The sequence below is a fragment of the Mustelus asterias genome, unplaced genomic scaffold (assembly GCF_964213995.1).
Source record: "Mustelus asterias unplaced genomic scaffold, sMusAst1.hap1.1 HAP1_SCAFFOLD_112, whole genome shotgun sequence".
NCBI lineage: Eukaryota > Metazoa > Chordata > Chondrichthyes > Carcharhiniformes > Triakidae > Mustelus > Mustelus asterias.
In genome coordinates this window covers 813,374-830,373 of record NW_027590153.1, presented here as the reverse complement: position 1 = coordinate 830,373, position 17,000 = coordinate 813,374, and positions in this window count along the sequence as shown.

Below are 17,000 nucleotides of genomic sequence, written 5' to 3'. Positions count from 1 at the left end.
ACTCCCACACTGCCCAGATACCCTGTACTCCCACACTGCCCAGATACCCTGTACTCCCACACTGCCCAGATACCCTGTACTCCCACACTGCCCAGATATCCTGTACTCCCACACTGCCCAGATACCCTGTACTCCCACACTGCCCAGATATCCTGTATCCCACACTGCCCAGATATCCTGTCCTCCCACACTGCCCAGGTATCCTGTACTCCCACACTGACCAGGTATCCTGTACTCCCACACTGACCAGGTACCCTGTACTCCCACACTGCCCCGATATCCTGTACTCCCACACTGCCCAGATATCCTGTACTCCCACACTGCCCAGATATCCTGTACTCCCACACTGCCCATGTACCCTGTACTCCCACACTGCCCAGATATCCTGTACTCCCACACTGACCAGGTACCCTGTACGCCCACACTGCCCAGGTACCCTGTACTCCCACACTTATCTGGTACCCTGTACTCCCACACTGCCCGGATATCCTGTACTCCCACACTGCCCAGATATCCTGTACTCCCACACTGCCCAGATATCCTGTACTCCCACACTGCCCATGTACCCTGTACTCCCACACTGCCCAGATATCCTGTACTCCCACACTGCCCATGTACCCTGTACTCCCACACTGCCCAGATACCCTGTACTCCCACACTGCCCAGGTACCCTGTACTCCCACACTGCCCAGATACCCTGTACTCCCACACTGCCCAGGTACCCTGTACTCCCACACTGCCCAGATATCCTGTACTCCCACACTGCCCAGATATCCTGTCCTCCCACACTGACCAGGTACCCTGTACTCCCACACTGCCCAGATACCCTGTACTCCCACCCTGCCCAGATACTCTGTACTCCCACACTGCCCAGATACCCTGTACTCCCACACTGCCCAGATACTCTGTACTCCCACACTGCCCAGATATCCTGCACTCCCACAATGCCCAGGTACCCTGTACTCCCACACTGCCCTGATATCCTGTACTCCCACACTGCCCAGATATCCTGTACTCCCACACTGCCCAGATACCCTGTACTCCCACACTGCCCAGATATCCTGTACTCCCACACTGCCCAGATACCCAGTACTCCCACACTGCCCAGGTACCCTGTACTCCCACACTGCCCAGATATCCTGTACTCCCACACTGCCCAGATATCCTGTACTCCCACACTGCCCAGATACCCTGTACTCCCACACTGCCCAGATACCCTGTACTCCCACACTGCCCAGATACCCTGTACTCCCACACTGCCCAGATACCCTGTACTCCCACACTGCCCAGATACTCTGTACTCCCACACTGCCCAGATATCCTGCACTCCCACACTGCCCAGGTACCCTGTACTCCGACACTGCCCAGATATCCTGTACTCCCACACTGCCCAGATATCCTGTACTCCCACACTGCCCAGATACCCTGTACTCCCACACTGCCCAGATACCCTGTACTCCCACACTGCCCAGATACCCTGTACTCCCACACTGCCCAGGTACCCTGTACTCCCACACTGCCCAGATATCCTGTACTCCCACACTGCCCAGATATCCTGTACTCCCACACTGCCCAGATATCCTGTACTCCCACACTGCCCAGATACCCTGTACTCCCACTCTGCCCAGATATCCTGTCCTCCCACACTGCCCAGATACCCTGTACTCCCACACTGCCCAGATATCCTGTACTCCCACACTGCCCAGGCACCCTGTACTCCCACACTGCCCAGGTACCCTGTACTCCCACACTGCCCAGATACCCTGTACTCCCACACTGCCCAGATATCCTGTACTCCCACACTGCCCAGATATCCTGCACTCCCACACTGCCCAGGTACCCTGTACTCCCACACTGCCCAGGTACCCTGTACTCCCACACTGCCCAGATACCCTGTACTCCCACACTGCCCAGATATTCTGTACTCCCACACTGCCCAGATATCCTGTACTCCCACACTGCCCAGATACCCTGTACTCCCACACTGCCCAGATATTCTGTACTCCCACACTGCCCAGATACCCTGTACTCCCACACTGCCCAGATACCCTGTACTCCCACACTGCCCGGATATCCTGTACTCCCACACTGCCCAGATATCCTGTACTCCCACACTGCCCAGGTACCCTGTACTCCCACACTTGCCCAGATATTCTGTACTCCCACACTGCCCGGATATCCTGTACTCCCACACTGCCCAGATATCCTGTACTCCCACACTGCCCAGATACCCTGTACTCCCACACTGCCCAGATACCCTGTACTCCCACACTGCCCGGATATCCTGTACTCCCACACTGCCCAGATATCCTGTACTCCCACACTGCCCAGGTACCCTGTACTCCCACACTTGCCCAGATATTCTGTACTCCCACACTGCCCGGATATCCTGTACTCCCACACTGCCCAGATATCCTGTACTCCCACACTGCCCAGATATCCTGTACTCCCACACTGCCCATGTACCCTGTACTCCCACACTGCCCAGATATCCTGTACTCCCACACTGACCAGGTACCGTGTACTCCCACACTGCCCAGGTACCCTGTACTCCCACACTGCCCAGGTACCCTGTACTCCCACACTGCCCAGGTACCCTGTACTCCCACACTGCCCAGATATCCTGTACTCCCACACTGCCCAGGCACCCTGTACTCCCACACTGCCCAGATATCCTGTAGTCCCACACTGCCCAGATATCCTGTACTCCCACACTGCCCAGATATCCTGTCCTCCCACACTGACCAGGTACCCTGTACTCCCACACTGCCCAGATACCCTGTACTCCCACCCTGCCCAGATACCCTGTACTCCCACACTGCCCAGATACCCTGTACTCCCACACTGCCCAGATACTCTGTACTCCCACACTGCCCAGATATCCTGCACTCCCACAATGCCCAGGTACCCTGTACTCCCACACTGCCCTGATATCCTGTACTCCCACACTGCCCAGATATCCTGTACTCCCACACTGCCCAGATACCCTGTACTCCCACACTGCCCAGATACCCTGTACTCCCACACTGCCCAGATACCCAGTACTCCCACACTGCCCAGGTACCCTGTACTCCCACACTGCCCAGATATCCTGTACTCCCACACTGCCCAGATATCCTGTACTCCCACACTGCCCAGATACCCTGTACTCCCACACTGCCCAGATACCCTGTACTCCCACACTGCCCAGATACCCTGTACTCCCACACTGCCCAGATACCCTGTACTCCCACACTGCCCAGATACTCTGTACTCCCACACTGCCCAGATATCCTGCACTCCCACACTGCCCAGGTACCCTGTACTCCGACACTGCCCAGATATCCTGTACTCCCACACTGCCCAGATATCCTGTACTCCCACACTGCCCAGATACCCTGTACTCCCACACTGCCCAGATACCCTGTACTCCCACACTGCCCAGATACCCTGTACTCCCACACTGCCCAGGTACCCTGTACTCCCACACTGCCCAGATATCCTGTACTCCCACACTGCCCAGATATCCTGTACTCCCACACTGCCCAGATATCCTGAACTCCCACACTGCCCAGATACCCTGTACTCCCACTCTGCCCAGATATCCTGTACTCCCACACTGCCCAGATACCCTGTACTCCCACACTGCCCAGATATCCTGTCTTCCCACACTGCCCAGATACCCTGTTCTCCCACACTGCCCAGATACCCTGTACTCCCACACTGCCCAGATATCCTGTACTCCCACACTGCCCAGATATCCTGTACTCCCACACTGCCCAGATACCCTGTACTCCCACACTGCCCAGATACCCTGTACTCCCACACTGCCCAGATACCCTGTACTCCCACACTGCCCAGATACCCTGTACTCCCACACTGCCCAGATACCCTGTACTCCCACACTGCCCAGATACTCTGTACTCCCACACTGCCCAGATATCCTGCACTCCCACACTGCCCAGGTACCCTGTACTCCGACACTGCCCAGATATCCTGTACTCCCACACTGCCCAGATATCCTGTACTCCCACACTGCCCAGATACCCTGTACTCCCACACTGCCCAGATACCCTGTACTCCCACACTGCCCAGATACCCTGTACTCCCACACTGCCCAGGTACCCTGTACTCCCACACTGCCCAGATATCCTGTACTCCCACACTGCCCAGATATCCTGTACTCCCACACTGCCCAGATATCCTGTACTCCCACACTGCCCAGATACCCTGTACTCCCACTCTGCCCAGATATCCTGTCCTCCCACACTGCCCAGATACCCTGTACTCCCACACTGCCCAGATATCCTGTACTCCCACACTGCCCAGGCACCCTGTACTCCCACACTGCCCAGGTACCCTGTACTCCCACACTGCCCAGATACCCTGTACTCCCACACTGCCCAGATATCCTGTACTCCCACACTGCCCAGATATCCTGCACTCCCACACTGCCCAGGTACCCTGTACTCCCACACTGCCCAGGTACCCTGTACTCCCACACTGCCCAGATACCCTGTACTCCCACACTGCCCAGATATTCTGTACTCCCACACTGCCCAGATATCCTGTACTCCCACACTGCCCAGATACCCTGTACTCCCACACTGCCCAGATATTCTGTACTCCCACACTGCCCAGATACCCTGTACTCCCACACTGCCCAGATACCCTGTACTCCCACACTGCCCGGATATCCTGTACTCCCACACTGCCCAGATATCCTGTACTCCCACACTGCCCAGGTACCCTGTACTCCCACACTTGCCCAGATATTCTGTACTCCCACACTGCCCGGATATCCTGTACTCCCACACTGCCCAGATATCCTGTACTCCCACACTGCCCAGATACCCTGTACTCCCACACTGCCCAGATACCCTGTACTCCCACACTGCCCGGATATCCTGTACTCCCACACTGCCCAGATATCCTGTACTCCCACACTGCCCAGGTACCCTGTACTCCCACACTTGCCCAGATATTCTGTACTCCCACACTGCCCGGATATCCTGTACTCCCACACTGCCCAGATATCCTGTACTCCCACACTGCCCAGATATCCTGTACTCCCACACTGCCCATGTACCCTGTACTCCCACACTGCCCAGATATCCTGTACTCCCACACTGACCAGGTACCGTGTACTCCCACACTGCCCAGGTACCCTGTACTCCCACACTGCCCAGGTACCCTGTACTCCCACACTGCCCAGGTACCCTGTACTCCCACACTGCCCAGATATCCTGTACTCCCACACTGCCCAGGCACCCTGTACTCCCACACTGCCCAGATATCCTGTAGTCCCACACTGCCCAGATATCCTGTACTCCCACACTGCCCAGATATCCTGTCCTCCCACACTGACCAGGTACCCTGTACTCCCACACTGCCCAGATACCCTGTACTCCCACCCTGCCCAGATACCCTGTACTCCCACACTGCCCAGATACCCTGTACTCCCACACTGCCCAGATACTCTGTACTCCCACACTGCCCAGATATCCTGCACTCCCACAATGCCCAGGTACCCTGTACTCCCACACTGCCCTGATATCCTGTACTCCCACACTGCCCAGATATCCTGTACTCCCACACTGCCCAGATACCCTGTACTCCCACACTGCCCAGATACCCTGTACTCCCACACTGCCCAGATACCCAGTACTCCCACACTGCCCAGGTACCCTGTACTCCCACACTGCCCAGATATCCTGTACTCCCACACTGCCCAGATATCCTGTACTCCCACACTGCCCAGATACCCTGTACTCCCACACTGCCCAGATACCCTGTACTCCCACACTGCCCAGATACCCTGTACTCCCACACTGCCCAGATACCCTGTACTCCCACACTGCCCAGATACTCTGTACTCCCACACTGCCCAGATATCCTGCACTCCCACACTGCCCAGGTACCCTGTACTCCGACACTGCCCAGATATCCTGTACTCCCACACTGCCCAGATATCCTGTACTCCCACACTGCCCAGATACCCTGTACTCCCACACTGCCCAGATACCCTGTACTCCCACACTGCCCAGATACCCTGTACTCCCACACTGCCCAGGTACCCTGTACTCCCACACTGCCCAGATATCCTGTACTCCCACACTGCCCAGATATCCTGTACTCCCACACTGCCCAGATATCCTGAACTCCCACACTGCCCAGATACCCTGTACTCCCACTCTGCCCAGATATCCTGTACTCCCACACTGCCCAGATACCCTGTACTCCCACACTGCCCAGATATCCTGTCTTCCCACACTGCCCAGATACCCTGTTCTCCCACACTGCCCAGATACCCTGTACTCCCACACTGCCCAGATATCCTGTACTCCCACACTGCCCAGATATCCTGTACTCCCACACTGCCCAGATACCCTGTACTCCCACACTGCCCAGATACCCTGTACTCCCACACTGCCCAGATACCCTGTACTCCCACACTGCCCAGATATCCTGTACTCCCACACTGCCCAGATACCCTGTACTCCCACACTGCCCAGATATCCTGTATCCCACACTGCCCAGATATCCTGTCCTCCCACACTGCCCAGGTATCCTGTACTCCCACACTGACCAGGTATCCTGTACTCCCACACTGACCAGGTACCCTGTACTCCCACACTGCCCCGATATCCTGTACTCCCACACTGCCCAGATATCCTGTACTCCCACACTGCCCAGATATCCTGTACTCCCACACTGCCCATGTACCCTGTACTCCCACACTGCCCAGATATCCTGTACTCCCACACTGACCAGGTACCCTGTACTCCCACACTGCCCAGGTACCCTGTACTCCCACATTTATCTGGTACCCTGTACTCCCACACTGCCCGGATATCCTGTACTCCCACACTGCCCAGATATCCTGTACTCCCACACTGCCCAGATATCCTGTACTCCCACACTGCCCATGTACCCTGTACTCCCACACTGCCCAGATATCCTGTACTCCCACACTGCCCATGTACCCTGTACTCCCACACTGCCCAGATACCCTGTACTCCCACACTGCCCAGGTACCCTGTACTCCCACACTGCCCAGATACCCTGTACTCCCACACTGCCCAGGTACCCTGTACTCCCACACTGCCCAGATATCCTGTACTCCCACACTGCCCAGATATCCTGTCCTCCCACACTGACCAGGTACCCTGTACTCCCACACTGCCCAGATACCCTGTACTCCCACCCTGCCCAGATACTCTGTACTCCCACACTGCCCAGATACCCTGTACTCCCACACTGCCCAGATACTCTGTACTCCCACACTGCCCAGATATCCTGCACTCCCACAATGCCCAGGTACCCTGTACTCCCACACTGCCCTGATATCCTGTACTCCCACACTGCCCAGATATCCTGTACTCCCACACTGCCCAGATACCCTGTACTCCCACACTGCCCAGATATCCTGTACTCCCACACTGCCCAGATACCCAGTACTCCCACACTGCCCAGGTACCCTGTACTCCCACACTGCCCAGATATCCTGTACTCCCACACTGCCCAGATATCCTGTACTCCCACACTGCCCAGATACCCTGTACTCCCACACTGCCCAGATACCCTGTACTCCCACACTGCCCAGATACCCTGTACTCCCACATTGCCCAGATACCCTGTACTCCCACACTGCCCAGATACTCTGTACTCCCACACTGCCCAGATATCCTGCACTCCCACACTGCCCAGGTACCCTGTACTCCGACACTGCCCAGATATCCTGTACTCCCACACTGCCCAGATATCCTGTACTCCCACACTGCCCAGATACCCTGTACTCCCACACTGCCCAGATACCCTGTACTCCCACACTGCCCAGATACCCTGTACTCCCACACTGCCCAGGTACCCTGTACTCCCACACTGCCCAGATATCCTGTACTCCCACACTGCCCAGATATCCTGTACTCCCACACTGCCCAGATATCCTGTACTCCCACACTGCCCAGATACCCTGTACTCCCACTCTGCCCAGATATCCTGTACTCCCACACTGCCCAGATACCCTGTACTCCCACACTGCCCAGATATCCTGTCTTCCCACACTGCCCAGATACCCTGTTCTCCCACACTGCCCAGATACCCTGTACTCCCACACTGCCCAGATATCCTGTACTCCCACACTGCCCAGATATCCTGTACTCCCACACTGCCCAGATACCCTGTACTCCCACACTGCCCAGATACCCTGTACTCCCACACTGCCCAGATACCCTGTACTCCCACACTGCCCAGATATCCTGTACTCCCACACTGCCCAGATACCCTGTACTCCCACACTGCCCAGATATCCTGTATCCCACACTGCCCAGATATCCTGTCCTCCCACACTGCCCAGGTATCCTGTACTCCCACACTGACCAGGTATCCTGTACTCCCACACTGACCAGGTACCCTGTACTCCCACACTGCCCCGATATCCTGTACTCCCACACTGCCCAGATATCCTGTACTCCCACACTGCCCAGATATCCTGTACTCCCACACTGCCCATGTACCCTGTACTCCCACACTGCCCAGATATCCTGTACTCCCACACTGACCAGGTACCCTGTACTCCCACACTGCCCAGGTACCCTGTACTCCCACACTTATCTGGTACCCTGTACTCCCACACTGCCCGGATATCCTGTACTCCCACACTGCCCAGATATCCTGTACTCCCACACTGCCCAGATATCCTGTACTCCCACACTGCCCATGTACCCTGTACTCCCACACTGCCCAGATATCCTGTACTCCCACACTGCCTATGTACCCTGTACTCCCACACTGCCCAGATACCCTGTACTCCCACACTGCCCAGGTACCCTGTACTCCCACACTGCCCAGATACCCTGTACTCCCACACTGCCCAGGTACCCTGTACTCCCACACTGCCCAGATATCCTGTACTCCCACACTGCCCAGATATCCTGTACTCCCACACTGCCCAGATATCCTGTACTCCCACACTGCCCAGATACCCTGTACTCCCACTCTGCCCAGATATCCTGTACTCCCACACTGCCCAGATACCCTGTACTCCCACACTGCCCAGATATCCTGTCTTCCCACACTGCCCAGATACCCTGTTCTCCCACACTGCTCAGATACCCTGTACTCCCACACTGCCCAGATATCCTGTACTCCCACACTGCCCAGATATCCTGTACTCCCACACTGCCCAGATACCCTGTACTCCCACACTGCCCAGATACCCTGTACTCCCACACTGCCCAGATACCCTGTACTCCCACACTGCCCAGATATCCTGTACTCCCACACTGCCCAGATACCCTGTACTCCCACACTGCCCAGATATCCTGTATCCCACACTGCCCAGATATCCTGTCCTCCCACACTGCCCAGGTATCCTGTACTCCCACACTGACCAGGTATCCTGTACTCCCACACTGACCAGGTACCCTGTACTCCCACACTGCCCCGATATCCTGTACTCCCACACTGCCCAGATATCCTGTACTCCCACACTGCCCAGATATCCTGTACTCCCACACTGCCCATGTCCCCTGTACTCCCACACTGCCCAGATATCCTGTACTCCCACACTGACCAGGTACCCTGTACTCCCACACTGCCCAGGTACCCTGTACTCCCACACTTATCTGGTACCCTGTACTCCCACACTGCCCGGATATCCTGTACTCCCACACTGCCCAGATATCCTGTACTCCCACACTGCCCAGATATCCTGTACTCCCACACTGCCCATGTACCCTGTACTCCCACACTGCCCAGATATCCTGTACTCCCACACTGCCCATGTACCCTGTACTCCCACACTGCCCAGATACCCTGTACTCCCACACTGCCCAGGTACCCTGTACTCCCACACTGCCCAGGTACCCTGTACTCCCACACTGCCCAGGTACCCTGTACTCCCACACTGCCCAGGTACCCTGTACTCCCACACTGCCCAGATTCCCTGTACTCCCACACTGCCCAGATACCCTGTACTCCTACACTGCCCAGATACCCTGTACTCCCACACTGCCCAGATACCCTGTACTCCCACACTGTCCAGATATCCTGCACTCCCACACTGCCCAGGTACCCTGTACTCCCACACTGCCCAGGTACCCTGTACTCCCACACTGCCCAGGTACCCTGTACTCCCACACTGCCCAGATATCCTGTACTCCCACACTGCCCAGGCACCCTGTACTCCCACACTGCCCAGATATCCTGTACTCCCACACTGCCCAGATATCCTGCACTCCCACACTGCCCAGGTACCCTGTACTCCCACACTGCCCAGGTACCCTGTACTCCCACACTGCCCAGATACCCTGTACTCCCACACTGCCAGGATACCCTGTACTCCCACACTGCCCAGATATTCTGTACTCCCACACTGCCCAGATATCCTGTACTCCCACACTGCCCAGATACCCTGTACTCCCACACTGCCCAGATACCCTGTACTCCCACACTGCCCGGATATCCTGTACTCCCACACTGCCCAGATATCCTGTACTCCCACACTGCCCAGGTACCTTGTACTCCCACACTTGCCCAGATATTCTGTACTCCCACACTGCCCGGATATCCTGTACTCCCACACTGCCCAGATATCCTGTACTCCCACACTGCCCAGATACCCTGTACTCCCACACTGCCCAGATATCCTGTACTCCCACACTGCCCAGATACCCTGTACTCCCACACTGCCCAGATATCCTGTACTCCCACACTGACCAGGTACCCTGTACTCCCACACTGCCCAGATATCCTGTACTCCCACACTGACCAGGTACCCTGTACTCCCACACTGCCCAGGTACCCTGTACTCCCACACTGCCCAGGTACCCTGTACTCCCACACTGCCCAGATATCCTGTACTCCCACACTGCCCAGGCACCCTGTACTCCCACACTGCCCAGATATCCTGTACTCCCACACTGCCCAGATATCCTGTACTCCCACACTGCCCAGGCACCCTGTACTCCCACACTGCCCAGGTACCTGTACTCCCACACTGCCCAGGTACACTGTACTCTCACACTTGCCCAGATATTCTGTACTCCCACACTGCCCGGATATCCTGTACTCCCACACTGCCCAGATATCCTGTACTCCCACACTGCCCATGTACCCTGTACTCCCACACTGCCCAGATATCCTGTACTCCCACACTGCCCAGATACCCTGTACTCCCACACTGCCCAGGTACCCTGTACTCCCACACTGCCCAGATATCCTGTACTCCCACACTGCCCAGGCACCCTGTACTCCCACACTGCCCAGGTATCCTGTACTCCCACACTGCCCAGATATCCTGTACTCCCACACTGCCCAGATATCCTGTACTCCTCCACTGCCCAGATACCCTGTACTCCCACCCTGCCCAGATATCCTGTACTCCCACACTGCCCAGGGATCCTGTACTCCCACACTGCCCAGATATCCTGTCCTCCCACACTGCCCAGATATCCTGGACTCCAACACTGCCCAGGTACCCAGTCCTCCCACACTGCCCAGGTATCCGGTACTCCCACAAAGCCCAGATACCCTGTACTCCCACACTGCCCAGATACCCTGTACTCCCACACTGCCCAGGTATCCTGTACTCCCACACTGCCCAGATATCCTGTACTCCCACACTGCCCAGATATCCTGTACTCCAACACTGCCCAGGTACCCTGTACTCCCACACTGCCCAGGTATCCGGTACTCCCACAAAGCCCAGATACCCTGTACTCCCACACTGCCCAGATACCCTGTACTCCCACACTGCCCAGATACCCTGTACTCCCACACTGCCCAGATATCCTGTACTCCCACACTGCCCAGGTACCCTGTACTCCCACACTGCCCAGGCATGCTGTACTCCCACACTGCCCAGATACCCTGTACTCCCACACTGCCCAGGCATGCTGTACTCCCACACTGCCCAGATACCCTGCACTCCCACACTGCCCAGACATCCTGTACTCCCACACTTCCCAGATATCCTGTACTCCCACACTGCCCAGATATCCTGTACTCCCACACTGCCCAGATACCCTGTCTCCCACACTGCCCAGATACCCTGTACTCCCACACTGCCGAGATACCCTGTACTCCCACACTGCCCAGATATCCTGTACTCCCACTCTGCCCAGGTACCCTGTACTCCCACACTGCCCAGATACCCTGTAATCCCACACTGGCCAGATATCCTGTACTCCCACACTGCCCAGATATCCTGTACTCCCACACTGCCCAGGTACCTGTACTCACACACTGCCCAGGTACCTGTACTCACACATTGCCCAGGTACCTGTACTCACACACTGCCCAGGTACCTGTACTCCCACACTGCCCAGATACCCTGTACTCCCACACTGCCCAGGTACCCTGTACTCCCACTCTGCCCAGATATCCTGTACTCCCACACTGCCCAGATATCCTGTACTCCCACACTGCCCAGATAACCTGTACTCCCAGACTGCCCAGGTACCTGTACTCACACACTGCCCAGGTACCTGTACTCACACACTGCCCAGGTACCTGTACTCACACACTGCCCAGGTACCTGTACTCCCACACTGCCCAGGTACCCTGTACTCCCACACTGCCCAGGTACCCTGTACTCCCACACTGCCCAGATATCCTGTTCTCCCACACTGCCCAGGCACCCTGTTCTCCCACACTGCCCAGGTATCCTGTACTCCCACACTGCCCAGATATCCTGTACTCCCACACTGCCCAGATATCCTGTACTCCTACACTGCCCAGATACCCTGTACTCCCACACTGCCCAGATATCCTGTACTCCCACACTGCCCAGCTATCCTGTACTCCCACACTGCCCAGATATCCTGTACTCCAACACTGCCCAGATATCCTGTACTCCAACACTGCCCAGGTACCCTGTACTCCCACACTGCCCAGGTATCCGGTACTCCCACAAAGCCCAGATACCCTGTACTCCCACACTGCCCAGATACCCTGTACTCCCACACTGCCCAGGTATCCTGTACTCCCACACTGCCCAGATATCCTGTACTCCCACACTGCCCAGATATCCTGTACTCCTCCACTGCCCAGATACCCTGTACTCCCACCCTGCCCAGATATCCTGTACTCCCACACTGCCCAGGGATCCTGTACTCCCACACTGCCCAGATATCCTGTCCTCCCACACTGCCCAGATATCCTGGACTCCAACACTGCCCAGGTACCCAGTCCTCCCACACTGCCCAGGTATCCGGTACTCCCACAAAGCCCAGATACCCTGTACTCCCACACTGCCCAGATACCCTGTACTCCCACACTGCCCAGGTATCCTGTACTCCCACACTGCCCAGATATCCTGTACTCCCACACTGCCCAGATATCCTGTACTCCAACACTGCCCAGGTACCCTGTACTCCCACACTGCCCAGGTATCCGGTACTCCCACAAAGCCCAGATACCCTGTACTCCCACACTGCCCAGATACCCTGTACTCCCACACTGCCCAGATACCCTGTACTCCCACACTGCCCAGATATCCTGTACTCCCACACTGCCCAGGTACCCTGTACTCCCACACTGCCCAGGCATGCTGTACTCCCACACTGCCCAGATACCCTGTACTCCCACACTGCCCAGGCATGCTGTACTCCCACACTGCCCAGATACCCTGCACTCCCACACTGTCCAGACATCCTGTACTCCCACACTTCCCAGATATCCTGTACTCCCACACTGCCCAGATATCCTGTACTCCCACACTGCCCAGATACCCTGTCTCCCACACTGCCCAGATACCCTGTACTCCCACACTGCCGAGATACCCTGTACTCCCACACTGCCCAGATATCCTGTACTCCCACTCTGCCCAGGTACCCTGTACTCCCACACTGCCCAGATACCCTGTACTCCCACACTGCCCAGATAGCCTGTACTCCCACACTGCCCAGATAACCTGTACTCCCACACTGCCCAGATATCCTGTACTCCCACACTGCCCAGATACCCTGTACTCCCACACTGCCCAGATATCCTGTACTCCCACACTGCCCAGGCATCCTGTAATCCCACACTGGCCAGATATCCTGTACTCCCACACTGCCCAGATATCCTGTACTCCCACACTGCCCAGGTACCTGTACTCACACACTGCCCAGGTACCTGTACTCACACATTGCCCAGGTACCTGTACTCACACACTGCCCAGGTACCTGTACTCCCACACTGCCCAGATACCCTGTACTCCCACACTGCCCAGGTACCCTGTACTCCCACTCTGCCCAGATATCCTGTACTCCCACACTGCCCAGATATCCTGTACTCCCACACTGCCCAGATAACCTGTACTCCCAGACTGCCCAGGTACCTGTACTCACACACTGCCCAGGTACCTGTACTCACACACTGCCCAGGTACCTGTACTCACACACTGCCCAGGTACCTGTACTCCCACACTGCCCAGGTACCCTGTACTCCCACACTGCCCAGGTACCCTGTACTCCCACACTGCCCAGATATCCTGTTCTCCCACACTGCCCAGGCACCCTGTTCTCCCACACTGCCCAGGTATCCTGTACTCCCACACTGCCCAGATATCCTGTACTCCCACACTGCCCAGATATCCTGTACTCCTACACTGCCCAGATACCCTGTACTCCCACACTGCCCAGATATCCTGTACTCCCACACTGCCCAGCTATCCTGTACTCCCACACTGCCCAGATATCCTGTACTCCAACACTGCCCAGATATCCTGTACTCCAACACTGCCCAGGTACCCTGTACTCCCACACTGCCCAGGTATCCGGTACTCCCACAAAGCCCAGATACCCTGTACTCCCACACTGCCCAGATACCCTGTACTCCCACACTGCCCAGGTATCCTGTACTCCCACACTGCCCAGATATCCAGTACTCCCACACTGCCCAGATATCCTGTACTCCAACACTGCCCAGGTACCCTGTACTCCCACACTGCCCAGGTATCCGGTACTCCCACAAAGCCCAGATACCCTGTACTCCCACACTGCCCAGATACCCTGTACTCCCACACTGCCCAGATACCCTGTACTCCCACACTGCCCAGATATCCTGTACTCCCACACTGCCCAGGTACCCTGTACTCCCACACTGCCCAGGCATGCTGTACTCCCACACTGCCCAGATACCCTGTACTCCCACACTGCCCAGGCATGCTGTACTCCCACACTGCCCAGATACCCTGTACTCCCACACTGCCCAGACATCCTGTACTCCCACACTTCCCAGATATCCTGTACTCCCACACTGCCCAGATATCCTGTACTCCCACAAAACCCAGATACCCTGTACTCCCACACTGCCCAGATACCCTGTACTCCCACACTGCCCAGATACCCTGTACTCCCACTCTGCCCAGGTACCCTGTACTCCCACACTGCCCAGATACCCTGTACTCCCACACTGCCCAGATAGCCTGTACTCCCACACTGCCCAGATATCCTGTACTCCCACACTGCCCAGATATCCTGTACTCCCACACTGCCCAGATATCCTGTACTCCCACACTGCCCAGATATCCTGTCCTCCCACACTGCCCAGATACCCTGTACTCCCACACTGCCCAGATATCCTGTACTCCCACACTGCCCAGGCATCCTGTAATCCCACACTGGCCAGATATCCTGTACTCCCACACTGCCCAGATATCCTGTACTCCCACACTGCCCAGGTACCTGTACTCACACACTGCCCAGGTACCTGTACTCACACATTGCCCAGGTACCTGTACTCACACACTGCCCAGGTACCTGTACTCCCACACTGCCCAGATACCCTGTACTCCTACACTGCCCAGGTACCCTGTACTCCCACACTGCCCAGATATCCTGTACTCCCACACTGCCCAGATACCCTGTACTCCCACACTGCCCAGATAACCTGTACTCCCAGACTGCCCAGGTACCTGTACTCACACACTGCCCAGGTCCCTGGACTCACACACTGCCCAGGTACCTGTACTCACACACTGCCCAGGTACCTGTACTCCCACACTGCCCAGGTACCCTGTACTCCCACACTGCCCAGATATCCTGTACTCCCACTCTGCCCAGGTCCCCTGTCCTCCCACACTGCCCAGATACCCTGTACTCCCACACTGCCCAGATAGCCTGTACTCCCACACTGCCCAGATATCCTGTACTCCCACACTGCCCAGATATCCTGTACTCCCACACTGCCCAGATATCCTGTACTCCCACACTGCCCAGATATCCTGTACTCCCACACTGCCCAGATACCCTGTACTCCCACACTGCCCAGATATCCTGTACTCCCACACTGCCCAGGCATCCTGTAATCCCACACTGGCCAGATATCCTGTACTCCCACACTGCCCAGATATCCTGTACTCCCACACTGCCCAGGTACCTGTACTCACACATTGCCCAGGTATCTGTACTCACACACTGCCCAGGTACCTGTACTCCCACACTGCCCAGATACCCTGTACTCCTACACTGCCCAGGTACCCTGTACTCCCACACTGCCCAGATATCCTGTACTCCCACACTGCCCAGATATCCTGTACTCCCACACTGCCCAGATAACCTGTACTCCCAGACTGCCCAGGTACCTGTACTCACACACTGCCCAGGTACCTGTACTCACACACTGCCCAGGTACCTGTACTCACACACTGCCCAGGTACCTGTACTCCCACACTGCCCAGGTACCCTGTACTCCCACACTGCCCAGATATCCTGTCCTCCCACACTGCCCAGATACCCTGCACTCCCACACTGCCCAGACATCCTGTACTCCCACACTTCCCAGATATCCTGCACTCCCACAATGCCCAGGTACCCTGTACTCCCACACTGCCCAGATATCCTGTACTCCCACACTGCCCAGATACCCTGTCTCCCACACTGCCCAGATACCCTGTACTCCCACACTGCCGAGATACCCTGTACTCCCACACTGCCCAGATATCCTGTACTCCCACTCTGCCCAGGTACCCTGTACTCCCACACTGCCCAGATACCCTGTAATCCCACACTGCCCAGACATCCTGTACT